The sequence below is a fragment of the Copadichromis virginalis genome, linkage group LG16, assembly GCF_057382275.1.
Source record: "Copadichromis virginalis isolate Kocher_CV1m ecotype Utaka linkage group LG16, C_Virginalis_male_GT1.1, whole genome shotgun sequence".
Taxonomy (NCBI): domain Eukaryota; kingdom Metazoa; phylum Chordata; class Actinopteri; order Cichliformes; family Cichlidae; genus Copadichromis; species Copadichromis virginalis.
Window position 1 is genome coordinate 482,150 of NC_140633.1, and position 26,921 is coordinate 509,070.

General features: G+C 42.6%; 3 long non-coding RNA genes across 5 annotated transcripts; 1 reads left to right on the forward strand and 2 right to left on the reverse strand.

Annotated features, from left to right (window-relative positions):
- Positions 1-3,488: 3,488 nt before the first annotated feature.
- Positions 3,489-5,187, reverse strand: LOC146690020 (uncharacterized). Its single transcript, XR_014915834.1, has 3 exons — positions 5,013-5,187; positions 3,645-3,776; positions 3,489-3,560 (listed from the first exon to the last, which is right to left on the reverse strand). It is a non-coding gene; the product is annotated as an uncharacterized LOC146690020 (long non-coding RNA).
- A 17,984-nt stretch (positions 5,188-23,171) lies between these two features.
- LOC146690021 (uncharacterized) lies at positions 23,172-24,629 on the forward strand. The gene is made up of 2 exons (XR_014915715.1): positions 23,172-23,289; positions 24,086-24,629. It is a non-coding gene; the product is annotated as an uncharacterized LOC146690021 (long non-coding RNA).
- On the reverse strand, positions 24,244-26,620 carry LOC146690022 (uncharacterized). 3 transcript variants are annotated; one of them, XR_014915713.1, is made up of 3 exons: positions 26,386-26,620; positions 25,519-25,962; positions 24,244-24,992 (listed from the first exon to the last, which is right to left on the reverse strand). It is a non-coding gene; the product is annotated as an uncharacterized LOC146690022 (long non-coding RNA). The 3 variants fall into 3 exon arrangements; XR_014915712.1 differs by having other exon boundaries at positions 25,519-26,000; XR_014915711.1 differs by lacking the exon at positions 26,386-26,620 and having other exon boundaries at positions 25,519-26,335.
- Positions 26,621-26,921: the final 301 nt, after the last annotated feature.

Sequence of the window (26,921 nt, forward strand, 5' to 3'; positions counted from 1 at the left end):
CACCTCCATCACATTGTCTGAATGCACCTGCACCATCACTTCTACTGTTTTCAGTCTGTCTGCATTCTCCAGCTGGCACTTATAGATTTTAGGGAAGTCAGCTCCAGGTTCATACTGCAGGTAAAAGTGGAAAAGCTTCAGGTCCTCTTCTCCCAATTTCTTCAACATTTCCAGGAGCTGCACAGGTGAGGGCTTCTCCATCTTTGATCTGTTAAACATGATATCATGTGAACAGTCAGTCTCATCACATCTACTTTTTACTAATTTAATATATTTCACAGCAGATTACATGTTTGATTATTTAAGATTTACTTAGGATTGATTTTTTTTCTGGATGGATTCTTCTGTGATGGGAATAACATCACAAACTGCATGATAAAGAATCAATAATGAGACCTGATGTCTGTGAAGGTTCTCATGAGACCTGATACAATAAGAACTGACCCCAAAACACCAAAGGATCATTAAAAGAGAATTGTGCAGAACTAAGTGTAACATGTAACTTTAACTCTAACACTGCTGTTAAAATGTAAATGAAATAAAAACTGATTGAACTGATCAACGTGTCAACAGAATACAAAGAGAGCTTACAGACTTTAGAAAACTGTTTAAAATCAGCTGAGTGAATAAAAATGTAATATGAATTTAAATAAAGAAAATAAAAGCAGAAGACTCCAGAAAAAAAATGAAGGTTCTCAGTCATCCAGGTCATTGTAGTCTAAGGAGCTTGAAAAGAAAACCATCTGGACTTTAAGTTGCTTGAAGATGTTTCACCTCTCATCCAAGAAGCTTCTTCAGTTCAAGATGGTGGAAAGTCCCAGATTTAAACCCAGTGGGAGTATCCCACTGAGAGGGACAATAGGCCCCCTAATGATCCTCTACCTAATCACATGAGCCAAGGTGTGAAAACGGGTGTGGGTCACAATCAGCCAAGGTTTCAGTTTCCTGATTTTAGATGGCCCTCAATTAGCCCTATCAAGAGTTATTCTTGAGCCTGTTTAACATGAGGTTTCTAAATCAGGAATCTGGTACCAAGGAATTCATTATAATAACAGTTACAATATAATTATCTGATGACGGGTTAACTCTGGTTCTTGGAGATATTCTCAGGCTCCTGTTGAATCTAATGAGCTAGTTCGCCTCTGTCAGAGCAGACAAACACACAGCTGAGCTTAAACTTTGGCCACTGAGGGCTGCACTCACAGACTGGAGCTGATCACTCGCTCTAAAACACAAACACACCAGTTTCACACAAATCCTAATAACTAATAAATATCAGGTGGAAATGTCTCACACTCATTAACAGTGTTGGGACTAACGCGTTATTAAGTAACGCGTTACAGTAACTACGTTATTATTGTGGTAACGAGCACGGTAACTAGTTATTATGCCAAAATCAGGGACGCGTTACTCGTTACTGGGATTTAGATAGGGTCGTTACTCGTTACTTCGTGTGGTGGCTATCGCGGAACTTCCACAGATTCAGTAACATTAGCAAGTGGTGGAGGCCAGCAGGTGGATGAGAGAAAGCAACACGTTCTCAGGCTGGAGAAAGGGGACGCAGAAGGAAAAGAGACCCGAGGCGGCCGCCGGTCCAAGTGTGAACTGAACTTCAGGTAAGAAGTTATGACCTGCAGTCTCTCTGGGTCAGATATAAACCAAGTTTAGGTGGAGTTTATTTTCGTTATGCTGACTTTTTCCGTACTGCGTGCTAGCTAGCATGACGGAGTTTCTATATAGCTGGGTGGGTGCTATGAAGTTAATGATGTTGAACTTTATTTTGTTCATAAGTTATTAGAGTTGCCAACCGTCCCGTCTGGTATTCAGAGAAAATATTACGCGTTTCTTATTGAGGTGAAAAGGAACAGAGTTTGTCCCGTAATTCAGCTACAATGAAAAAGACACAAAGCTGGAGTTATTCTGTGTCTTTGCTGCACAGCTGCCTCTTCTTCTCTCATTCTCCCCCCTCCCTCTCCCGTTTCTACTTCAATCATGAAAACTGATCAATGATCAGCTGATCGTCTCTCTTGTTTGTTTATCGCCCACTTTGCGCCGAAAGAGGAAACCAGCGGATGTCGCGCTAAACAACAGCAGCACGTTTAAGCTTGATCAGCTGTTGTTAGAATTTATTTAATATTAATTTCTAGTATCAGCTGATGTTTGCTGGAGCCACAGCTGCAAAAAAGCTGCTGGTCATGATATCGGTTTGTATATCTGGTGAGAGGGAAACATGAAGATGAAACCAGGAGATGTCCTTACTGGATCATCAGAGCTGAACAGGTGATGGAGAAACAGGTTTACCTTTTAGGTCACATGAATGAGTTGAAGAGAAGTTATGAACTGTTTCTGAGAGACAAATAACACCAGGATCCTTTTTTAGGTAGCTGACAGCTGGTAACTGTGCAGGTGCGGATCTAGCAAAGTTTTGCCAGGGGGGCCAGGTAGGGCATTAACAGGGAGAGGTGGGCTCAAAGAAATACTTTTCTATCTTATTCTCATTTAAAATGTCTCGCTTTTAAAAAATAATTATCTGAATCTTACAACAAACGATTGATAGATTAATGCATATATACCATCAAAACAGTGTACATCACTGTCACAACAGCGTTTGTTTTCATTCAAAGGCTTTATAATTTTTCCTATAATGGTGGGCCAGTCTCTAGTCAAAATGTCTGGGCCAATTTTCTGTCCCAGTCCAGCCATGTATGCAGCTCATCTGCAGTCTGGTGTTGCCTACATCTTCCTATTCAGAAGGCAGAATTTCCGAGTTCTGAGTACAATCGAAAGCACCACGACTGCAGTTTTTGTGTTGGATGTAAAAGGCGCGCATGACGCTGTGACGCAGGCTAGAATCATGGCAGCAGTCAATGACGGTCCAGGCGTGGGATTTCTCTCGTGGAAATATGCACATTATCTTTTCCTTTCTATTGGTAGGTGGCACAGTGCACTGTGGCAAGTAAGCAAGCTAGAAGACTGGCAAAGTTATGGAAGCAACACATTAACAAGAGAATTCTGAGTAAAACCAAAGTTACTTTCCCTAGTAACTAGTTACTTTGAAAGTAACGAGTAACTTGAAGTAACTGAGTTACTTTTGAGAGAAGTAACTAGTAATGTAACTAAGTTACTATTTTAAAGTAACTTACCCAACACTGCTCATTAAACTATTCATCCTTGTCCATCCAGCAACACCTGAAACATCTGAGTGAAAGTTCCTCCCTACACTGTGTTTGAAGCAAAGCACAAAGGAGACACCTGCTGGAGCAGCTGGAGTCCTGCAGACACTCAGCCTCTTCACTACACAAACACCTCCCACAACATCCACCCTATACACTCTGACTGCTGTGTTTGTGGAAACACTCCAACAGCCATTGCTTCACATATGACCATAGAAATGTGTGTGAAAAGGAGGTGAGCTGACATTAAACACGATGGAGGATTTATTCACAAACACTGAGTCACAACAACATTTAGACACATATTACCTCTCTGCAGGAGGACCACCGCCCTTTAACTTGTCACTCTGTAAGGACACAGAGCTGGGTGGAGGTCCAGGCTGGTTCCTGTGAATAATGATGGAGCAGTGATGTGAGTGCTGAGCTGTGACGTGGAGAAGGGTCATGGACAGTTAGAGTTGGTCATCTCACCTCTGAGCTTTGGTCTGGCTCTCATGTTCCCCACACAGAGTGGTTTTAGAGGGAGGGACTCCCTCCTCTCTGTCCTCACACTGATCCATGCTGCTCAATTCACATCAGCTCACACACACTTTCTACCTTCACCTGCAGAGGAAACACAAATCATTCATGTGCACATCAACTGAAATCCTCCTTTCCATCATGTGTGCTGTCCAAATATCAGCTGCTTCTTTCCTGCTTCATCTCAGTGTCAGCTGAGAGAATGACAAACCCACTATGTGTCAACATTTGATGGATGATGAAATGTGAAATGATACTGACCTAAATCTGTCCTAACGATAATGAGAAGCTTTGATGAGTTGTGACTCTCTGAGGTGTTACTAGGATGTAGAAGCACTGGAGCGCATCCCTGAAATCTTTGCTATTTTCACTTGATAACAGCAGCTGTTTAAAGTTATTGAGAGTATTTGACAGTAAAGTGAATGTAAATGTGAGACACTGTGTGCTCACAGCTAAAGGCTGCAGTCAGCTGTGTTAGAGCCTCTTTCACACAATGATCCTTTAATAAACACTCCATGAGCTCCATGTTGATGAAGCAGTCACGTGTGAGCTTGTGTGCTGACATGTTGACAGTGTGACTTCAGCTTTTACAGGCTTCCTGTTTCATATTACACTTCCTCCTCACAGTCAGCCTCATTTCACAGCTGTAACTAAATTTCCTGAAGAAAATCCACAAACAGCTGAAAGTGAAGCATCACTTCCTGTATGAGGCGCCAACAGTCTTTTTACATGTCATGTCTAAGTTACATCTGGAATAAATCATCATTTACAAAGGCTGCTGCTCTATAGCAGCAGACAGAGAGCTCTCTGTAACCATCTGACCATCCACTACCTCTGTGCTGCAGCTCTCATTCACACAGGGCTCAATTGCATTTTTAACTTGTGTCTTTAAGAGCTCTGAGCGTTAGCATGCTGTCTGCTTAGCTTAGCGTTATTATGCTGTGTGGCTAGCTTAGCATCAGAGCACTGCAGGTGTCTCGTGTGTAAATATTAATCGGTAAAGGTCCTCTGTGGACTCTGTGAACTCAAAAAGTACAAACTATAAGAACACAAACAAGAACGTAGCTCAGAGTGGCGGACACACTCGCCTCGTTGGTCCAGCTGTGAGTCCGTTACCGTGAACTATGGAGCGGCAGATTTGTGCCGGAACTAAGCTGCACACAGCTGATGTTAGCCAGGAAACATTACACACTGACTTTAATGGAGAGACCGGAAAAACAAACACACACAGTTTGTTGTGTAAAGAAATCAAACATGAGCTGAACAAAAAGTAAAGTTCTTAAAGAAAAACTGTTAAAGGAGGAAACAAAGCAAACTTACAGTTTCTTCACACACCAACAACAAGCTCCACTCCACACCTGGGGCCCGTTCTTCGTACCTCGCTAAGTAGGTTAGCCGGATTAGATTGTTGACGATTTCGCGTGATCCTGGATCAGTCGGTTCCCCGAAGCTCATCCGGGACTTGCTGTCATAGCAACAGAGCCGTAAGCGTAAACCTGCTCGGGAGCAGGTTTACTTTATGTAAACAGGATTAGATCGCGGCCACGCAGGTATGTCCGCTTCATTTATACGAAAGCAACAGCGATATTTTTCCACTGTTTCACCATAAATAAATATTATCAATGTAACTAAAGGTAATGCAGCACTTGATCCTTTTATTGATGTCACACAGATACATACAGGTCATTTCCTAAAAAAGGGAAATGAACTATTAACATTCTATTACATGTATGTGATTATTACAGATGTAATTCATATTTCAGAGTAGTAATTGTAAATTACTTCGTGTAATCAAGATGAGAGACCACGGCTATAAAAGTGAAGGTGGATTTGGGAAGCCTGTCGCAGCCATGTCCTGTCCGTATACGCGACCAACCCATTGCGGAAGGTGCAAGATTGATAAGGAGAGTCCTCAGAATTCAGCGTATATTGCGGGACAGACAGGATCCTTTAGCTCAGCGCGACAGTGTGCTCATAGAGAGATATCGATATTCCCGTGAGGGTATTATTTACTTAACCAACTTGTTGACGAGGGGGTGCAGGACCACCACCTGTCTTTTTTTCCTCTGCCCTTTTCTTGGTTGCTGTTATGAACAAACTAACAGAGTATTACAGGCCAGTATTACCTTGCCAAGAGACGCAAAGCAATCTAAGAGATAAATATTACCATTCTGTAGAATACTCCTGTATTCCACTTTTACTTGTTCCCATTTTCTTGTGGGTCCTGTTGTGGCTCTAATGTGAAAGGGGATATAATATAACATATTATAATATAATATAATGCCATATGATATTGGACAATATAGTGTCATATGATAGATCTACCCTACCGCCTACTGGTGTTGGCCAGAGGGGCCGATGGCGCGATATGGCAGCCTGGCTACAACCGTAGCTGCCTCCACCAGTGTGTGAATGTGGGAGTGAATGAATAGTGGTATCGTAAAGCGCTTTGGGTGCCTTGGAAAGCGCTATATAAATCCAATCCATTATTATTATTATTATTAAATTACCTACGAGTTTGATTTGTCAGCAACTTTCTGCCAGCCCTCTCTCCTTGCTTTTGCAGCCTTTGCAGTGTTCTCTTGCGTTTTAATTAAACTCTGAAACTCCTGAAATCCCTCACTCATGAGTTCTTGCTCTGCTGCCGGAAAATACCGAGCACGCCCCTTCGACATTTTCGCCGACCAATCAGCGGGTTGCCGATCAATGTTTCTACTATCGATGCGTAGCCCCTTTTACGACACCCAGTGATGTCACATTCCTGCGTCCAGCTGTAGTAATCGTCAACAGCAGGTGTGTTCGGGGAACCGGATTAGCGAGCTCACGGTTAGCGCGATGATTTGATCTTGGATGTGTCATTTGATCTTGGATGTAGTAAGCGACGTACGAAGAACGGGCCCCTGGGCCCTGTTTCAGGAAGCCGGTTTGGAAAACTCAGAGTGAAAAACGACACTCACGGTTGAGTAACCCCGAACTGTCCAACTCGGAATATTCCGTTTCAGAAAGGCTGATAACAATTAGTTCAGTCAACGCGGAGTTGCTTTAACCCCAAGTGAAGCGCGCGGACGAGGATACATAAAGCCCTGATAAGCGGAGCACAGATTAAGCGAGTCACCATGGAGACGGAGGGAAAGAAGGCGCGGTCAATGTATCTTACAGCGCTTGAGGCCGAAATTCTGATGGCAGCATATGCCGATAACATGCAAATTCCGCGGAAAAAAGTAACACAGCCACAGCTGCAAAAGCATGCATGGCAAAACATAGCCGACAGAGTCAATGCGTGAGTGTTAATATAAACATTGATCGAGGGATTTCCACCCATTTAACACGTTATTTTATCATATGTTATTTTATTTGTTATTTTATACATTTTATTTTGTGATGTGATGTGAGCGCAGGTGCAACCCAACAGGCCCCAAACGTGCCTGGAAGCAAGTAAAAATGAAATATAAAAATATAGTCCAAACAGGTAAGGTGTAATTGTATTATGAGCCATAGTGCTTGGTCTGTTTGTCCCATGTAAATCAATTGCAGTTAGAGGCTACATTAATTTTCTTTCTGTAAGCACTTATTGAAATTATCTGAGCACATTACAAGTACATATTTGCTTACTCTGTATGCTCAAATGTGGCCCGTTATAGCCAACAGAAAAAAAGCGGAGGCCCGAAAAACAGGTGGGGGTCCTCCACCACCACCACTCACAGAGGCTGAGCAGTTGGCCCTCAGCCAAAACAGTGGGCGCCCTGTGGCCGAAGGCATCTCTGCGGGGACATCCTCTGAGGCAATAACCCCGCAAGACACAAGTGCCTACATAAGGGGTAAATTCAAAATAATACATGATGTGCATACATCCTTTCTTCACAGTCACCTTTGCAGTGCTGCTCATTCATTTGATAAACTCTTTACCATAATGGATTATTTTGTAGTGAAGTTATTTTCCGACTGATCTTGCCTTCCCTCAGCCTTGGTTGTCTTTGAGAGCATAATGACAATGAAGTGTAAGGTGCTTGGTATGTTTGTTAATTGCCATTTGGTCCCTTGTAAGTTATAAGTGACCTGTATAAACCTCATATTCTATCAGTTGATGGTGATGGTGTACTGCATCTGGTGCAGCCTCCTGTTGAGCCAGACCAACATGCAGTTGTGAGTAATACTCCACAGATTATATGAGTTTACAGTAGAACAGCAATGTTGTCTATTTCTTTACTACAGGAAAATAATGAAGAAACATTGACAGCTGTTAAGGAGGAGGAAGCAACAGAGACACTTTATGAGGTTTACATCTTTTAATACTTTGTGTACAGGAAATACAGGTGACCAATAAAGCCAGTTGAACAAAAAATCTGTTTATTCTTCTTTCAACATGTTGAGGTGATGGGTCAAAAGAAATGATTGTGACATATGGTGTCTCTGACTGCGCTTCCATCTTGTATGTCCGTGGGAGGGTCAGGATGTTCATGGTTTGGATCACTGCTGATGTTTGGTTCAGAAGGACAGTGTTCTCCTCTAATTGTGGCAATGTTGTGAAGAATCACACATGCCACAATAATGTCACATGCCCTTTCTGGGGTGACCCTGAGTCTTTGCAGGCACTGGAACCGGGCCTTAAGCATTCCGATAGTCATTTCAATTCTGGCTCTTGTCCTGCAATTAGCCAGATTATATCGCTGCTGTGGGCCCGGTTCAGGGTCAGGGTAAGGGGTAAGCAAATAGGGTAAACGTGGATACCCCCTATCACCAAGCAAGTAGCCAGTGAACTCTCCTAAGACAGAAGGGTACACTTCAGTTCAAATGTCCCTGAAGCAATTGGTCTTTATATATTTTAAAGTATTCTCAACTCACCATGTCCAAATTTTGTGCTCAGTGTACATTCACGGAATATTTGTGAGTCATGGACAGAGCCTGGCCACTTGGCTTCCACATTTGTGATAATGTTGGCAGCATCACATATGATCTTCACAGTGCAGAGAACACAAATTAGCATCCATTACTATAATGAAATAATTTGTTAGTTTGACATGCTACAGGGAACTATGTACCTGTACATTAATGCTGTGGAAAGACTTCCTGTTCACATAGTCTCCTTCATTTACTGAAGGAGCAATGATTGGAATGTGAGTGCCATCTGTACAGCCAATCACGCCTGGGAACCCTGAAAATAAATGTGCAATTTAAGTAGTAGTCCAAGTATCACCACATCATACATTAAGTTTTGGTCATCCTGATACCTGCAATTTTGTGGCATCTCTCTTTGATAAATCTTGTGGGTCTATGACCGGGGAACACCACAAACGGGTACAGGAGACGTTTCAGTGCAACTGTAACATTCCTGACTGCCCGACAGACGGTAGCCTTGGAAACGTGCTCAGCGTCACCAATATTATACAGAAAGCTCCCGTTTGCAAGAAACCGAAGTGCAATACAAATAATATGCAATGAACTGAGAGCATGTCCGCGATGTGTCACATGCGTAATATATGGCCTGAGGATGTTATCCAAATAAATTATAGATTGTGCTGAGAAACGGTAACGTTCGCACAGAAAATCATCAGGAAATGATAAAATGTCCAAACGCGCTCTGATCACTCTCTCCCGGCGGAGAGCTCTGCGGAGAATTTGGGCTTCACGATCTACTGGCTCTTCAAGGAAGTGGCACGCCATGTCCGACACTTCCTACTGTCAGGTTTCCGACAAAGGGGCGGAGACAGTCAGGGTTAGTTGTAGTAAACCTGATAGGGGGCAGGTTAGCTTCACGGAGTGTGTCGTCATAGTGACTCACTGAGGCTTCATCTGAACTCTCTTTGTGAAACCGAAAACCCAGAGTTTTCGTTAACTCAGGGTATACTTACTCAGTTTTTCCACTAAACCGGCTTCCTGAAACAGGGCCCTGGACACTAAACACTGACACACAGGTGAGCTGTTTCCTGGAAGGAGGCGGGACTTCACCTGTGCTGAGCTTCAGTGGGAGGGGCTCAGCTCTGTGTGTGCTGATGTGTTAACTTAAAAAATATGCCGTCTGACTGCTCAGACTGAGTCAGAGTAAAGTTCACATGCTGACGTGTGGAGACATGAAACCTTGTTGTAGCTGCAGGTGTGAACACACTGATCCCAGATCAGCTCTGCTGTATTTGTAACATGAACATTTCTGCTGCAAAGCTTCAAATGTTCAGCATGTTTCTCTGTTTCCAGTCTGTAGATCCAGTCACACTTTCTACCTTCACCTGTGCAATAAAGACTGAGAGCAGAGCTGAAACCAACCATCCAATCAGTGAGCAGCATCAACACCTGAGCTTCATTCAGACTGTTGTTGGTACAAAGTTCATCTGCTGCTCACATGAATCCATGAAAGATTTATTTCACTGAATGTTTGTTCAAAGCTCATTTCAACCTGTTGAAGTCATGAATGAAAGTGCAGACTGAGAGTGGATCACATGATGTTTAAGGTGTGTCATGTGACATGTTCAGTATTGTCACACATGTCTAGATTGTCCCTGATATCATAACTGCTCAAACACTGATGATTATATTTGAAGAATTATTACTGATGGCAGCAAAGTTTGAATGGAGCTCTCTGTCTGTGCTGATTTGTCGCCCTCTGGAGGTCAAAACACAAACTGCATGATGTCACTGTAACCACCACAGTGAGCATCAGTGATGCTGATAGTGTGTTCATCACAGACGTTCAGGCTTCATGTTGACATGAATCAAAGTGAAAGCAGAGAAACTGGAATGAATCAGGTGTTGTAGAAGATGGAGAAACAGGTTGGAGAGAGGATGCTGCTCCTTCTTTCAGATCAAACATGTCGTGTTGTTCAAGTGCCGTCAGCGTGACGCAAAGAAACCATGGAAACAAAGTGTGAGTGAAATCAGTCCAAAGTAACAGAGTGAAGAGCAGCAGATGAAGCACAGAGGACACAAAAAGGAAGGAAAGAAGGAAACAAGGTCCATCTGTGTCCTTTCAAACAAACAAGCATCAACGTCCAGGACTGAAACATGAATCCACATATTTATACACATATTTATTTAATGAGAATAAAACAAGAATATTTATAATCCATCAGCAATAATCAGGCCTGGGATCCTCCTGGTTACAAACAGGGTCCAGGACTGGGACACTCAGGTGGATCCTGCAGGGTCTGGTTCAGGAAAAGGTGGAGACCAACAGAAACAGTTTTAGTAGAAAGGTATGATTTCATTTATTTGAAGAGATCAGAGCATTATTCTGATTATTAAGCTTAAGTCAAATATACTAATGCGCAGGGCGCCGTGACACTTAATGATCTGTTATTGTACATTTGTCACATGTGTGTATTTGTTGTTGTGTTTGATTGATTGATTGATTGATTGATTGATTGATTGATTGATTGATTGATTGATCATACTTTATTCATCCCGAGGGAAATTGGGTTAAGGCTGCCAGCCGTGCCAGCGCCATCTTACCCTTCCGACCATACATACATTACACAAACATCACATGGGGAAGACAGGTCAGAGAGGTATAACATGGAAAAATCACCACATGAGGAAAGATAAGGAGAAAAAAAAATAACTCCCCCCAGTCTGAGCTCCAATAGGGAGATCAGTTTGAGAACAGAAAAAACACCTCTGCACAAAGCACATGAAAAAACTCTTAATACACCAAAGAAACACATGACAAGCAACAGGGGTGGGTAAAGGGTGAGAGACAGCCAGTGTAGACAGTACATCCGGGCCTGCAGCCTATGCGCTGGTCACCTTGATCCACCGTCAGCATCGGAAGGGAATAAGCGTCGAAGGAATTTGGAGGGGGATGAGTGTACAACTGCATGTGTATATGTGCCTGTGTGCGTGTGTGTCCAGAGTTCAGCTGAGACAGTGTCCTTCACCCTGCTAGGCTAAGTAAACAGTCTTCCAGCCAACCCAGGTGGCCTTGCGTAGGATAGGAAGAACAGTCTATGCACAGTTATCAGGGTGTTTTTGTTCAGCTCCAGCCTTGAGACCACAGCTGGCGCCGAAGGGGTATCCGCATGAAGTGATGGTTTTTCCTTTAGTGCGAACAACTCATATTCATTTCAAAGCTGTTCTTTAACAGTCCGACACTGGTCTCTCAATCTCCCGTTGGAGAGCTGTGAGCTTCTCCATGATGTTATCAAACTTACGCTCCGTGATGTTGTCATTCTTATGCTCAAAGAGGCGATTGTGAGAACTCACGACCGCAGTGAGCTACTCCAAGATGTAATCCAATTTGCACTCAGAGGTCTTGTTCTGAGTATTCACGGCCAGAGATGGCTGTAATCCGATTACTTTTTTCAAGTAACGAGTAAAGTAAGGGATTACTATTGCAAAAACGGTAATTAGATTACCGTTACTTTCCCGTAGGAACGCTGCGTTACTGTGTTACTAAAACCGTGATTTTTTTTGCGAGAATGTCTCATGACAGTGACGTAAGTGAGTGTGACGTTTGTGACAACAGCTGTGTGCAGATCAACAATGGATAATATATCGAGTGCAGGAGAGAGTATGAGCGTGCAGCGTTTAAAGCGTGGTAGTACTGACCTTACTTTAAGTTTGATTCCATAAAAAGTGACAAAAACATTACCGTTGTGCGTGGGAAGAAAAACTTATTTTTACAGCGAAAAAAACCCCTAAACTTCCAACAAGCACCGAGTGCGCAATGACGTAATGGGAAACTCACAGAGAAACTCGCGGATTCTTCCACTGACCGCTGCGGCTCACCTGCACCAGGGTAAACCTCCGCCTACCCCACTCCTGCTTTACAGGTGAAAATAGAGCAACAGGACCGGTAGTCTTTGACTTTATTTATTTTCTGCTGTGTTTTACTTGCATCTATTTGAAAGAGTGAGTGTAAACACACTCACTCAGTAACGCGTACAAGTTACAAGTAACGCGTTACTGCCCATCTCTGATGCCAGGGTGCTGGAAAGGAGAGTTCGTCCGCTAGTCGAACCTCGGATACAGGAGGAACAATGCAGTTTTCGTCCTGGTCGCGGAACACTGGACCAGCTCTTTATCCTCTCAAGGATACTTGAGGGTGCATGGGAGTTTGCCCAACCAGTCTACATGTGTTTTGTGGACTTGGAGAAGGTCCGAAAGTCTTTTTCCATTGCCTGTCTGAACTCCTCCTGAGCCGCATTCTGCTTGGCCTGTCGATACCTGTCGGCTGCCTCCGGAGTCCCACAGGCTAACCAAGCCCGATAGGACTCCTTCTTCAGCCTAGTGGCTCCCTTCACCTCTGGTGTCCACCATTTGGTTCGGGGATTACCACCACGGCAGGCACCAACCACCTTGCAGCCGCAGCTCAATGCAGCAGCTTCGGCAATGGAGACGCTGAACATGGTCCATTCGGACTCAATGTCCCCAGTCTCCCTCAGAATGCTGTTGAAGCTCTGCCGGAGGTGTGCGTTGAAGATCTCGCGGACTGGGGCCTCTGCTAGACGTTCCCAGCACACCCTCACTACGCATTTAGGTGCACCGGGTCTGTCCAGCGTCCTCCCCCGCCATGTCTCCACTCTAATTCTGTTGTTTTCATTCAAATTCTATTCTTGTCATTCGAATTCTGTTGTTTTCTTTCAAATTTTGTTGTTCTGTTTCAACTTCCGTTGTTTTCATTCAAATTTTGTTGTTTTCTTTCAACTTCCGGTGTTTTCATTCAAATTCCATTCTTGTCATTCTAATTCTGTTGTTCTCATTCAAATTCTATTCTCTTCATTCTAGTACTGTTTTTTTTATTAAAATTTTGTTCTTTTCATTCTAATTCTGTTGTTTTCATTCAAATTATGTTGTTTTCATTCTATTTCCGTTATTTTCACTCAAATTCCGTTCTTTACATTCTAATTCTGTTGTTTTCTTTCAAATTCTGTTGTTCTCTTTCAACTTCCGTTGTCTTCATTCAAATTTTGTTGTTTTCTTTTTTTTTTTCTTTTTCTTTTTTCCTCAGATATTTTTATTAAAGTTTCTGCATCCATTTTTACAAAAGACAAATTGAACAATATGCCGTTTTCTTTTTGAAGAACATAAAACAATATGAAACATACACTCCCACCTCATAATTATAGGAGTACCAGTGGGTGTACAAAAAGAAAAAAGAAAGGGTCCAATCTAATAATACGAATAGTAAACCTTGGAGTACAAGATAACAGTTCCTGAGTGTACAAGAGAGATGTGGAGAGTTTCAGAGCCCACACCCCCATACAGACACGGAAAAAACAAAACACACAAACCAAGAAAAAAAACAAAAAAAACCCCACAAACATAATGAGTGGTCAGCTTAGTTGTAGAGATAAGTCAAATCTGTAAGAGAAAAGAAATATGTATAAAGTAGGTAAGTAAATGCCATCATAAGGCGCAGGCACAATAGAGTCCATATACTTAAACTTAAACATCTTACTTAAACATAAGATAAAATAAAATAGAATAAAGTCTGAACATGGTCAAAAAAGGGTTGCCAGGTCTTAAAAAATTTGGCCATAGACCCACGCAGGGTGAATTTAATCTTTTCGAGTTTGCTAAAATGCAAAGCGTCTCTGATCCAGCATGGGGGAGAAGGGGACTTCCAACATAACAATATTCTGCGTCTTGCTAATAAGGTGAGAAATGCTACCAGATCCGCTTGGGGCGTCGGCAAGACAACTGTATCAGGAAGAACCCCAAACAAAGCAGTTAAGGGCACAGGTTGGAGGGTTAGCTAGATGATCTTTGATAAAGTCAGAAAAATATTAATCCAGTATTGTTTGAGGGATGGACATGACCAAAACATATGTATTAGAGAGGCAGGTGTTTGATGACAACGGTCGCAATCAGGGCTAAGGTTGGGGTATATTTGAGCTAGTCTGGCTTTAGTCCAATGTACACGGTGCAAAATCTTACATTGAATCAGCCCGTGTTTGGCACATAATGAGGAGCCATGGACCCGGTAAAGAATTTTATCCCAAGAGTCATCCTGAATCACACACCCCAAATCCTGCTCCCATGCCATTTTAATAGCCGAGGTTGAGGAGTTGCCAAAGGAACATATTCTCCCATACAGACAAGAGATCAGGCCCTGTAATGAAGGGGGAGGCGATAGAAGGTTATCAAAGTCATGACAAGGAGGTCTAGATGGAAACTGAGAGGATTTCTCCTTAACAAAACTCCGGATTTGTAAGTAGTGACAAAAGTGACTTTTTGGAAGGCCAAATTTCAATGAGAGCTGTTCAAAGGAGGCAAATGTATTCTGAATATACAGATCAGAAAAAGACCTGATACCCAAGGAGGCCCACAAATAAAAAGCACCATCAACTAACGAAGGCTGAAAAGAGGGATTTTTCAAAATGGGTGACTGAAGGGAAAAAAAGGTCAACTTAAAATAACGACGAAATTGATACCATATTTTCAAGGTAACTTTGACAATAGAGTTATTATAAGAACCTGCACTCGGAGGCTGCTTTTGGGCATAAATCAGGGCTGGTAAAGAGGATGAGGCACAAGAAGAAGTCTCCAAACTCAGCCAGGCCGGGGCATTATTCAGGCCTTCCCCCTGTAGCCAGTACCTGAGAATACGAATATTACATGCCCAATAATAGAACATAAGGTTTGGTAAAGCCATCCCCCCCATCTTTTTCGGTCTTTGAAGATATGTCTTGCGTATTCTAGGGTTGTTTTTGTTCCAAATGAACCCAGAGAGAATCTTGTCTAATTTAACAAAAAAGGAAATTGGGATAAATACAGGGACACACTGAAAAAGAAAAGAAAATCTTGGGAGGATATTCATTTTAATTGTATTTATGCGCCCTGCTACAGACAGATGGAGTAGAGACCATCTGTCCAAATCCTGCCTAACTTTCTCCACAAGTGGGTCGAAATTAAGCTTGCAAAGAGCATGGAATTGACTTGTAATTTTAACCCCTAAATATGTGAAGTTGTCCGATACAACTCGAAAAGGCAGTGCTGTGCACTGATATTTCTGTGCAGCAGCATTCAGGGGGAACAGTTCACTCTTAGCGAGATTCGACTTATAGCCAGAAATAAGGCTAAACTGTTCAAGTATTGAGAGCACCAAAGGAAATGAGGATGCTGGTTCTGAGATATAAAGAAGCAAATCATCTGCGTATAAGGAGGCCCATCCAGACCGGGGTCTGGATGGGCCTGGGCCCCCTTTCCCTGGCGGGTCGCGGAGTATGGGAGTGCCTACTGGGGTCAGCGGGGGAGCTGGCCCCAGGGAGGGGTCACCTGCCCCTCCCTTCCTTCCCTCCCCATCTCCAGCTGCCTCCCTCTTCCCGCTCCACCACAACCACCCACACATGCAGGGCCGTGGAGTAGGGGTATGTCACCAGGGTGCAGAGGAGGCTATCCCCCCCTCTGTCCCCTTCTGGCTGCCTCTGCCTCAATTTTATCCCACAACTTAGACATTCACATTACTCACACTCTCATTACACATACATATAGGATCTTGGGGGTGGGCACGATACACGGAGTCCAAATTACCATCAGGGTGTACACCTCACCCCTGGCGTCGTTGCCCTCCTCTCAATCTTAAATACACGTAGACATTGAGGGCTATCAGGAGGGGCTATGCGCTTACCTGCTGCTCTCTGGCAGGTAGCTCCATGCCCTCCTGGGTTTTAATTGCACCTTAGAACACACATGCATCAACACTACAATGAGCGGGTGGAGGGAGGTTTGGAGTCTTCTCTCACCCCCGTTCTCTGCGGCCTGCTGGAGCGGGGGGGCTAGGAGGAGGAGTTGGCCGTCCGACTGCGGTCTGGAGTGTGGGGCCTCCCTGCTGCTGCGGAGTCGGGGCGGTCTGCCTCTCCCCACCGCAGGGAAAAGGGTAACACCACCTGGGTCTGGGTGCAGTTCCCCCCTCCAGGGGCAAGGGTACCTAGACCCGGTTCGTAGAGTACGCTTGGGGAGTGTGATCGTGTGTACAGCGTCTCTTTATGTCCGTCTCCACGTTGGTTGAGTGTGGAGTAAGTGCATATGAGAGCATGAGGGTGGGAATGGATGTTTGTGTCTGTGTGTGCCTGTATGTCTGTGTCTATATGTCAGGTTGGGTATCAGACGCCACCTCTCTGGGGACATCTCAGGCCCTCCAAGGTTTGGAGGCCTATCTCCACCCACCACCACTTCCCCTGCCAGTGGCGGACTCCCTCAGGTGTCGGTGTGTTGGTGGTTCTTTGTGTCTGGGGGTGGGCGTCCGGGTACACACTGGCTCACTCCTTGGTGGCCGCTTGTCGGGGCCTGGAGCCTGGGGCTCGCTCGGGCCACTTCGGAGGCGGGGTGCCCCCGGCCTCTCGGCCTGGGGCTCGGTCACTCAGGCACAGCTGGCTGCCGGCGGAGCTCACGGGCGCGTCACTGCAACTCCCCCTGGCTTCTGCTCCGCGGCTGCTGAGTGAGCCCTCATCTGGGACTCTCCTCAGCTCTTACTGGGACAGTGGCGCGGCTGCCCCTCTGTTGGTCTTCCTTGGTCTCTTGTGTTCTGGGGGCCTCTGGATGTCTGGAGTTTGATCTCCTCCATACCTGCTTCATACCCTGGAGGACGGGGCTGTGGCTCCCCACACTCCCTAGCAGATCGTTACATGGAGAAACCTTTGGAATACAAGCATGCTGATCCACACAGGTATGCACACAGGTGTACACACGGGTATTCACAGATGCAGATTACAGCTTTCTTGGCTGCTGCCTCAAAGCACATTGTGCGCTGTCTATCTTGTGTGCTGCACAATATCGTTTATTATTCAGTATCTACTGATATCTACTGCTAGCTAGTTTATTGTGATGGTGCTGTTTTTTTTATTATGTTGCTTTTTGCTGTTTGCTTTCTCTTCTGTTTTTTTTCTCAATACAGGTGATCCAGGTGTTTTGTTTGTGTGTTTTTTTTCCTCCCCCCCCCCCCCCCCCCCCCTTCTCACTGTCTCTTCTCCCCTCTGGTTTTCTTTCTCTCCCTCTCTTTCTTTCATTCTTTCTCCCTGTCCTATCCCCCAGTCATGTCTGTCCCATTTGTGGCAACTGAAGATAAAATGGATTCATAATTATAATAAAGGTCAATCAAATGGACCAATATGGCAAGGCCATGATGATCCACTTGGTAAAATAAATCCGCTTGGCATCTTTCTTGGCCTTAAGACAACAATTCTGATGGCTAAAGATCCAAACGGGACACAAAAAAAAAAAAAAAAAAAAAGGAGACCCTTTGTTCTATACCATTTCTAGTAACCCCGGTGATACCTGGGTTTGATCTCAGCGATATGATCCACTTGGTAAAATAAATCCGCTTGGCATCTTTCTTGGCCTTAAGACAACAATTCTGATGGCTAAAGATCCAAACGGGACACAAAAAAAAAAAAAAAAAAAAAAAAAAGGAGACCCTTTGTTCTATACCATTTCTAGTAACCCCGGTGATACCTGGGTTTGATCTCAGCGATATGGCCAGGGGCTCAATTGCAATTGCAAAGAGCAACGGCGACATGGGACAGCCCTGCCTAGTGCCCCTAAACAGAGGAAAAAAGTCAGAACATGTGCCATTTGTTTTGACAGCGGCAAGCGGGGAAATATAAAGAAATTTCAACCAGGAGATGATTATTTTACCAAAGCCGAATTTATCCAGAACATAAAAAAGGTATCCCCACTCGACCCTGTCAAAAGCCTTCTCAGCATCTAAACTGATCCCAAACTCAGGGTTGTTGGAGTCTGAGGGATTGTAAAGAACATTAAACAAACGTCTAAGGTTAGAGAAGGCATATCTCCCTTTAATAAAGCCAGTTTGATCCGGGTTAATTACAGATGGCAAGACTGCTTCCACATGCATCGCTAAAAGTTTAGCAAGTATTTTATAGTCCACATTTAACAAAGAAATGGGACGGTATGAGCCACATTGTAATGGATCCTTATCCTTTTTTAAGATCAAGGATATAGATGCCTGCAGTAGAGAGGGTGGGAGGGATCCAACTTCCAGTGAATGCTTATACATATTTATCATGAGCGGAGCCAGTTTAGGCATAAATTTACGATAGAACTCAACAGGAAACCGGGACACTTAGAACACTGCAATTTGCTGATAGCTTGCAGGATCTCGTCTACAGTTACTGGTCCCTCCAGCTGAAGGCTGTGTGTCTGATCAATTGATGGGAGCTTAAGATGATTGAAAAAGGAGTCCAAAGCCTCAGTGCTAATTGCACACTCAGACGCATAGAGAGATGAATAAAAGTCTCGAAATTGGTCATTAATTATTTTAGGATCCGTAGAAACACCGCTTGATGTCTGAATCCGAGGAATGGAATGTGCAGCTGCTGCACTACGAAGCTGATGGGAGAGCAGTTTACTGGCCTTATCCCCATACTCATACTGGGAGTACTGACACTTCAACAACATCTCTTCAGCCCGAGCAGAGGACAGGTGATCAAACTCAGTCTGCAAAGACAGCCTGTCATTATAGACCTCTGGTGTCGGGCAGACAGCATACACTCATCTAATTGCGATATGCGTATTATGAGCTCGGACAACTTTGCTTTCCTTTGATTCGCCTCAAAACCAGCATAAGATATAATATGTCCCCTGATAAAAGCCTTAAACGTTTCCCACAAAATGGAGGGTGATATTCCGGGTGTAATGTTTGTCTCTATAAATAAGTCTATCTTGGAATTCACAAATGTGATGAACTTATCATCTGACAGCAAGCGTGTATTCAAACGCCATGGAGCTGGTGGAGAACTTTAGCCCACTGCCAAATCTAGAGTCAACGGAGCATGATCTGAAATGACAATAACACTATGAGAGCAAGAGCGAATCTGTGAAGTAAGTCGACTGTCCAGTAGAAAGTAATCAATACGAGTGTATGTATGATGAACAGGGGAGAAAAAGGTGTACTCTCTACGTGTGGGGTTGAGAAAATGCCCGGCATCAATAACAGAGAATTCTTTAAGGAACGTATTAATAATTTTGGAAGAGTTGGATTGCCTACCAGGCTTATTTGAGGATCTATCCAGCGGCCCGAGCCAACAATTAAAATCGCCACCAAAAACCAAATAGTGGGAAGACAAGTCAGGAATTTTAATGAAAAAAGTGCTAAAAAAAATTTGGATCGTCCCAATTGGGAGCATAGACACTGACAAAAATGAATTTAGTGTTCAAAATACTACCACTCACAATAATGAATCTACCATTCTGGTCCGCTATAACATTAGAAGAAACAAATGGCACTGATTTGTGTATTAAAATAGCAGCACCACGAACTTTGGATTTAAATGTAGAGTGATAGAGTTGGCCCACCCACCCCTTATGAAGTCTAAAATGATCTGAAATTTTTAGGTGTGTTTCTTGTAAAAACACAACCTGGGCGCCCAAAAATTGCAAATAATGGAGGACCTTGCTCCTTTTAATCAATCAATCTTTATTTATAAAGCACTTTTCATACAAAAAAAATGTAGCACAAAGTGCTTTACATAGTTAAAAGCAGCCCACCCCACCCTCCAATTCACTCCCCACACTCTCATTAACATAATTGATGTGAATACACACATATCCCCCCCCCCACACACGCGCACACTTAAAGAGTAAAAATTGGGCTGGGTTCACATGAGCCAAGTGAGGAAAGACTATAACAGGGAGCCGTCTGCACCGGGAGCCGGTCACAGACCGCAGCCTCCAGGCTGGGCACACAGCAGGAGGGAGGCAAAGGAGCCCCCCAGCCAGGCTGAGAGGACCCCCAGAGACCCAGCAGCCACGGTCGATCACATCCCCGGTGCAGAGAGCCCCCTCCGAGGAAACACTGGAGATAAGACACGATAGGCTATATACAGGGTAAAATGATAAAATAAATAAGAAAGGGATACAATATAAATATAAATATAAATAGAGTAAGAAGATTAAAAAAAATGAATAAGAATAAAATCAAAATAAATAAGCATAAAATAAATAAACGTTAGGTGAAAGCTAAATTAAAAAGGTGGGTCTTGAGCCTGTTCTTAAAAACATGTACGTTCTCTGCGGCCCTGAGCTCCTCCGGCAGGCTGTTCCACAGACGAGGACCATACCACTGAAAAGCTGCCTCTCCGTGAGTATGTGTCCTGACTTTAGGGACAATCAAAAGGCCAGTACCAGAGGACCTCAGGGTCCGCGAGGGTTCATATGGTAAAAGCAGATCTGAGAGATAAGAAGGCCCAAGACCATTAAGACATTTAAAAACCAATAAAATAACTTTAAAATCGATCCTGAAACACACGGGGAGCCAATGCAGCGATTCTAAAACCGGTGTAATGTGGGCCCGCCCTCTGGTCTTCGTCAGCACACGAGCTGCCGAGTTTTGTAAATGTTGTAAAGTTGAAATATTCTTCTTAGGAAGACTAGAGAGCAGGGCATTACAGTAATCAATGCGACTGGTAATAAAAGCATGCATCAGCATCTCCGTGTTGGCCCGAGAGAGAATAGGGCAGACTCTGGCTATATTTTTTAGATGATAAAATCCAATTTTGGTTACATGTTTAATATGTGGGATAAAACCAAGCTCAGAGTCAAAAATAACACCCAGGTTTCTCACTTGTAGCGAAGGATATAGTGAAAATGCCTGTAATTTAGACAAGAGTTTATCTCTCTGAGCCTCGGGACCGACGATTAAAACTTCAGTTTTGTCCCGGTTAAGCTGTAAAAAGTTTTCTGCCATCCAAGATCTTATATCTAAAATACAGTTAAAAAGGGCATCCATTGGTCTGGTGTCATCAGGAGACACGGAGATGTACAGCTGAGTGTCATCAGCGTAACTGTGGACGTTCACTCCATGCCTCCTGATGACACCGCCGAGAGGGAGCATATACAAATTAAAAAGTACAGGGCCTAGAACCGGCCCTTGAGGCACACCACATGTCATTTTATGGATCTTAGAGGAGCATGTATCCATACTCACCATAAAAGTTCTGTCAGAGAGATAGGAAGTGAACCAGTTGTGTACAGCACCAAAGAGGCCCACCATGTGTTTCAGTCTGTTTAAAAGAATAGCGTGGTCTACTGTATCAAAGGCTGCGCTTAGATCCAGTAGCACCAGGACTGAGAGCTTTTGGGCGTCCCAGTTACATCTAAGATCATTTAAAACCTTTAGGAGAGCCGTCTCTGTGCTGTGGTTCACCCTAAATCCAGACTGGAATATCTCCAGGATCTGTCTATCATTCAAAAAGTCATTAATCTGAGTAAAAACAAGTTTTTCTAAGATTTTACTTAAAAATGGTAAGTTGGATACAGGTCTGTAGTTATTAAAATCATTACAATCCAAATTGCTCTTCTTCAGAAGGGGCCTCACCACCGCCGTTTTAAAGGCAGCAGGGAAGACACCCAACTGAAGAGAGCAATTCATCATGTTTAAAAGCTCAGCCTCAAAAAATCCATAAAGTGTTTTAAAGAGTGAAGAGGGGATTGGATCTAAAAGACATGTGGTGGGTCTCACTGTGGAGAAAACTTTCTTAAGGTTCTCAGCATTAACCAGGACAAAGCTGTAATAGGTTGATTCAGACCTTTACAATTCCAGCTACAGAACTTAAACGAGTGACCTGCTTGTTGATTATTAGTATTTAATTGCGATACCATGTTAGAACATAGGTTGAAAAAAACCAAAGCTGACCAATGAAAAACACAGAAAAAACAAAGTCAGTGAACAGAACAGTACAACATAAAAAACAAAGAACACCCAAACTTCCCCCTAAATGCTGAAGCATCTTCCCTAACAAGATGCGCGCACCCCCCACCAAACACACCCTGAGTATGGAACTCCAAAGTGTTCAAAATTAAATAAATAAATAGGTCAAGATGAAATAAATAACTATGTGAATAAATAAGACACAGATATGTAATGTGAGAATGATATTGTGAAATCATGGAACACATTTTGAAAACAATGCTCATTATTGTGAAATATATTGCATTCTGCTATATAAATTTACTTATTATTGTGAAATATTATTTCATGGTCATTATTTTTCACAATAACAGAGATTATTCCTGAGGCATTTTATTTATTTCCAGCCGTTTTTAGTCCAAAATGACCTTTTTTCAAAGTCAGTCTTTATTTCAAAATCCCGTTTTTCCCGATGGTCTATTTATTTCATAATGCGACTTTTCAGCAGAATGACTTTGTCTGTCAATCAATGTAAGTGGGCTGGACCTTTGCACCTATTGGCTTATCGTTTACCATCGACTAGTTTTCCTGGATACCGGCTCCGCGGACGGCTGCTACAGCTAGCAACAGCGTGCTAGGTCAAAAGTCACGGAGGATGGCGGACTGGTGTGAACTTCAGCCAGTTCTGCTCATTTAAGCAAATCAGAGAGGGATCATTTACCTGTAGATACTGTTTTGAGTCGTTTAGATGATGTTTCTGAAATGTCTGGATGATAATTGCTCTTCAAAATCTTAGCATCGATGACAGCATTGTCGAAGGTTTAAGAGCAATTCAGCACCGTGTTCGTTTGGAATACGCCGAGGAAGAACAGTCTTCAAATGTTGGCCGTCCATGTCTAGAAATCCCGGTGCAGCACTCAGGACTTTAGTGCTGTCCGGGATAACCGTCGGGGTAATTGCCGATACATTTTCTGTGTCTCCGAGCACAATTAGGAGGAAAATGACGGAGGATGGTCTAAGGTAAGTTTATGCTGTAATTGAGCACCTGTGTGATTCTGTACACAGCATTGTTTAGGTGTTGACCTTAATTATGACGTTTGACAATGAATTATTATCGCTTACTTTTTTTTGTTACTGTCTAAACTAAGTGGGGCAGCTACGGCTAAAGCTATCGGCGCCATCTCGGCGTTGAGACACGTTTAGCAGTGTTAGCTGTTAGTGTGTTAACTCGGAGACTGGGGTCAGTGGAGCCTGTAGGAACCTTTTACACAGAGAGTAGACCCACCAGCTTTCCACAGTCTACTTACTTATCACATCTTGTTAGACAGCAGGGTCATTAGTGCTTTAAATAGTACATAGTTGAATGTTTCATTGCTGTTTGCAGTTGATTGTTCTCTGATAATGCATAACAAGGTTGATGTTAAATAGCGAGTTTATTGAAATGGTTTTGTCTATTTCAGCAGCATTATAGATATCATACTTTCTCTGGTGTCTTCGGTAAAGCTAAAACAAGAATACATTTACATCCTTGGTTCTTTCAGCATTAATTGGAAAACTTTGAGATTTGCTGTGTGTCTCCCAAGCCATTCTTTTTTATCCCACCTGTCAGGTATAGATGGCAATACTTTAAACAAAGTTAAATTTGTTATACCTGAAGAGAACCAATCCTGACCTAGAATGGGTGAATGAATAATTAGTTGGTAGCCAATGCCTAAGCAACTCACATAGGCCCTGGCAGACTCAATAAGTCCATCTAGGAACAGCTGCAGGAAACACCTCTTCAGTTTAGATTTAAAACATGTGCATGCTCTTTCAGGTTGATGAGGATTATGGTGTGGACTGGACAGGACAACATAATCGCCGCCCATCAAATGAGATCACCATTCCTGAGATTCAGCTCCCAGATGCACTGAATGAACAAGACCCTGCTGTGCTACCAATACTTCAAAATCACTTGTAGAAAGACATTATTACATTTAATCAGTTTCTATGTCAGGAGGATTTTTTTTTTTTTTAATTTCTACAGCTTTGTAGCTAATACTGACTCAAAACAGCATAACCAATTTCATTTTCAACAAAACAGTGAGTGGCTATAAAACAGGATTTGTTTTATACAGCTGTCACTTTAATGATATTCATTTCTTGGTTGGATATACAGTACATGTCAACTCTGAGCAGATTTAATACAATGAACACAGTAGAGTAGTGTAACATCTTAATTCAAATAATTTTTTCTAGAAATTTTTTTTGTATCAGTAGCGAGTATAAACAAAACATTGTGTAATTTATAATGTACAGTGAACAACTGATTTTGATATCTGAACTCTTCATCAGTTTATATTAAAAAAGCCATAAATGCACACCTGTAGTGTGTATTTTTCACTGTCAAGTGTATTAAAAAGAACTAGAACTCACTAGATTGTCCGTTTCTTTGAACACTGAGTACAGTAATGTGATGCAAGAAATAAGAAATGGTCTAATTTTACCATGTGGTTATGGAATCAATCGTAAACCAGACCAAAACCTGAGTCAGTAGAGTTGAGACACACCTGAATGTCCATTAGAAATGACTCATAGGTACAGTAGTGTGCAGGAAGGCGTAGTACTTCAAAACCGGTGGAAGACTTTGGAAGATTGCTGTTGACCACTTCCACAGTCATTTCTCGGCAAGACTTCCCATCCTGTCCAAAACTTGATGAGGGCTTTTTGTTGTGCACAAGATGCTGCAACAGAAGATTGTTTTAAACTATAATGACATCCTATATTCATTATTTTGAATCTTTTATAGAGAAATACCATAAAAGATGACCACTTACATACAGGGCACCAGACATTTTTGCCCCACTCAAATTGCTGTTGTAGCTTTTATAGATATTTTTATGTTAACAAAGCTAAAAGTAGTCTACATACAATTCTAGTGCAACTGATAATGCCACCACTTATGTATTGCATGGAGCAAATAACAAAACAAAATTATACTATAGTGTAGAACTGGGCGATAGAACAATAACGATATGTATTGCGAAATAACTTTTTCTCAATAGAAAAATTAAACTATTGTGATAGACCTCACCGCTCTTGTCCTTTTATAAAAAAAATATATATATATCGTGATATGAAAAAATCTCATATCGCCCAGCTCTACTATAGTGTACTTTGTTAATGACCCAAGATCACTGGACTGTATGTAATTTACCAAAGTATAATCAGAGAAAACCAATGGCAAAATACCTGTCGCAGCAGACTTACCATTTTCAATGAAGGACCGAAGGTAACCTGCCACTCTGCATTTATCCTCGAGAGCATTCCTCTTCTTCCTCATCTTCATCTTCTGTGGCAGGCCACAGTCATTTTATAGCTTTACTTATCTTGTAGTCTTAAGAGCATCAGCAACATTAGGTGTATTTTTATTAAATGTAACCCAGCTGTTCAACTAACCCACGCATACAAAACAGTATATTGGTGTTTTGTGTCAACAATTAATGTTCATCCTTCATAAATTAACCAAATAGCTTTACTATTCAGATGTTAAAAGATGTGACCTGACCTTACCTCACAACAGGGAGCAGTCTCTGATTCCCTTGGTAAGAAAGGAGGAATGATGTCTGATCTTTCTGTCAGAAGCGGCCATACCATGGTTTCCTTAAGCCCTTTCCTCAGCTGCTTGACTTGACGACTTGTTTGTGTTATGACCTACAACGGTGAGACCAAACCAAAACTGAAGTTGGAGTCTGTAAAGTGACACACACTTTAAATGTTAAATATTTAAAGAACATCCACTGTACTAGTAAAAGCATTTTCAAATTATACCCACTTACAAAATCACTACGTTGAACTAAAATTGCTTTCTTTTCTTTCACATAGATTACTTGTCTTCCATATTAGCACAGAAGATAAGCCACTTTAAAACAGTCATGAATAACTATTACCTACAACAATGTAAATAGTAATACAGACATTAACCCAGAAGACAATTATTTTCTCTTACCTAATTTATAGAATTCTTTGCTATGATAAAAAACAGTATTAAAAAAAATCTGTGACTAAACTGTTTAAAAAGCTCATTTTTGCCAGACAGACAGACTAACCAAGCAATAATAACATATCGTTACTTACCCTGAACAGCGTTTCGTGGAGTGGAGCTAGCTGTGATAGCGTTAACCCTGTGCGGTTGTGATGAGAACTTGGACCAGGGACCACTTCATCTCCAGTACACTGCTGCAATACTCAGACTGAGGTGAAGACGTTCAATCTAAGCGGTTAGCAAGTTCTTTGAGTAACTCAGAAACGGACTTGTTTCCTGCAGCCATGCCCTTCACAAGAATTGATACACCTGTAACGTTATTCGCGCCCAGTGTTTGGCATTTGTCGGTGCCTTAAGTTTATTTTGAGCTGCATACTGCCGCCAGCTGCATAGGAGACGCATTGCACCATTAAACCTAAATCGACAATTCATGTGCTATTACTTATGTCTGAGTAAAGGAGCAACCAATCACACAACTGGCTCCGCCCTGTCTCTCTTGATTGACAGACAAAGTCATTCTGCTGAAAAGTCGCATTATGAAATAAATAGACCATCGGGAAAAACGGGATTTTGAAATAAAGACTGACTTTGAAAAAAGGTCATTTTGGACTAAAAACGGCTGGAAATA